Source organism: Cyprinus carpio, chromosome A20 (genome assembly GCF_018340385.1).
Source record: "Cyprinus carpio isolate SPL01 chromosome A20, ASM1834038v1, whole genome shotgun sequence".
Classification (NCBI taxonomy): Eukaryota; Metazoa; Chordata; class Actinopteri; order Cypriniformes; family Cyprinidae; genus Cyprinus; species Cyprinus carpio.
Genome location: NC_056591.1, coordinates 9501807 through 9504424, shown reverse-complemented (window position 1 = coordinate 9504424; position 2618 = coordinate 9501807).

Genomic DNA, 2618 nt, shown 5'->3' with positions numbered 1-2618 from the left:
AATACATCAAATAATGTTGTATTCATGACAATAAATAGCTGCATCGTTTCCTAACATGTTCATTATGTCTGCTAAGTAAAAGTGTACAATTATAACATTTTGTACACTACTTCTTGATTTTAAATAACTCTTTTGTTAAAGGGATAATTCACCCAAAAAAATTAAATTCTGCCATTAATTACTCACCCTCATGTCGTTCCAAACCCATAAGACCTTTGTTCATCTTCGGAACATAAATTAAGATATTTTTGATGAAATCTGAGAGCTTTCTGACCCTGCATAGAGAGCAACGCAACTGAAACATTCAAGGTCTAGAAAGGTACCAAGAACACTGTTAAAATAGTCCATGTGACAGTTGTGGTTCAACTGTCATTTTATGAAGCTATGATAATACTTTTTGTGCACATAGTACATGTGAAAGTTGTGGTTTTAATTTAATTTTTTTTATCTATTGTGTTAATTTTTGTGGCCATTATCGAGAGTAAATCAATGCATGCGCGTTCTTTCCTCTGCTCATAAACAAGGCGCAGCGCACATGTGATATTTAGTTTGATATTACATTATATTTTAATTAATAGTTTTAAACATTTTATTTCATATTTATTATGTTACTGCTATTTTTTTACTGTCATTATTTATTTTACTTAGTTTGTGTAGTTTTACATTGTTCACAACTATGTTGCAAATATTTTGGCAATACAAATGTTTGGTTTCAAGTGTACAATTTTTTTTTTATATATTGCAGTATATAGATAAAGGAACTAGATTTGTACAGAATTACAGAACAAAGATGATTCAATTTAACAAATAATGCAAATGTGATTTTGAAATGTTTTGTTTAACAAACATATCAACAGAAATTAATTTTTTTTTGTGACAAAAAAAAAAATAGTATACCATATTTAAATACAAAATAAGTAGTGGCTAAGAGGAATAATTTCTTGTAGTCATTTCTTATACTTGTCTATCAGTCTCTTAAATCAACAAAGACACAATTTTTGCAGATTTATCCATGCACAGTTCCTCTAACAATTACCAAACCCCACAATTTCTTTCTTCTGATCCATTGGTTTGTGAATTTTGTTTTATTATTTAGTCATTGTGATGTTGAATGCTCCACTTATGGTTATATTAAATGTACTGTAGAACTGATAGTTGATGTAATAATGGCAAATTTGGATGGTCCTGAAGCTGCATAACATCCCAAAAACCAAAAACACCCCCACTGCCATGCTTCACAGTATCTAAGAGTGGGCTGAAAAAAGAGAGTGAGGTTTTATGTATGCAAGCCTATAATGATGGAGTGCAGAAAAGAAGAAGAGAGGAGATGGAGTGATACAGACAGCCGAAACACATCCTGATGGTAAGTTGAGCACTGAGAGCAGAGATTTACCGCTGGATGTGCGGAAGTCTTATTGCATTCAGAGAAACACTGCATGGGGGCACAAGAAATGAATGGCTGTGTTTGGAATAGCGACAACTAAAGTCGTATCTTACACAGTCTTGTGTTAACAATATTTCAGATTATTTTAGAAAATGAGGGGGGAAAAACACTCATTAAGTAAATTATTTTTGTAGTGTGAGGTCATGTGACAATGCAACATGTATAAATATTATAGCATGCAGTGTATTCTGTGCAAGTTGATTTTCCATTCCAAACATGGCCAGCATGTGTGTGGGTGTGGGTTTAATTCATTTGTTTCTGCTTGTGTTTGTACTACTTGAAAGGCAGAGAGACTTGGTTTTTGACTCTCTCATCATAACACACACACACACACAAAAAAAAAAAAAAAAAAAAAACACAGAATCAGTCAGAAGGAAGTGAGGCGTTTTTAGTTTATTTCATTTAGGTATGTAATTTATGTGCTGTTTTTGTTTTATGTACTTTGATGAGATCTCTCTCTCTCTCTCTCTCTCTCTCTCTCTCTCTTTCTCTCTCTCTCTCTCTCTCTCTCTCACACACACACACACACACACACACACACTGGTTTAGAGGTAGGGGTTCTGAGAAATGCTGCTTCAGGGCCTGCTTCCCTCATAAACACAATGAATTCTGGGAAACTGTGACACCCAGAGCAGAACAGAGTGTTTGTGTTGGTGTGTTAGGGATTTGATCAGATACATGTTGCTGTATTTCACACCTTTTATTCCTTGATGATTAATTGTATCGGATATGCACTTGTAGTGTACTTCAAATATTATAAGTATATTAAAAAAGTATTTGACAACAATATAATTAATGAAATAAAAGGCCACTTAAAGGGATAGTTCACCCAAAAAAGAAAATATGATGTTTATCTGCTTATCCCCAGGGCATCCAAGATGTAGGTGACTTTGTTTCTTCAGTAGAACACAAACCAGGATTGTTTAAGTTGTTGTTTTACTGTCATTTTTTGAAGTTTTTATGATACTTTTTGTGCACAGGACCAGGATACAATAAAACTAAAAAAAAAAACATACACAAACAATACATTGATGTGTAAAGACGCAAAACGATCGGTCTGTGCAAGAAACTGAACAGTATTTATATCGTTTTTTACCTCTGATTCACGCAATGTCTGAACTGTTAGAACTCTCCTGAATGCGTCCTCTTGTGCGAGGCGAGGCGTTACCTTCTT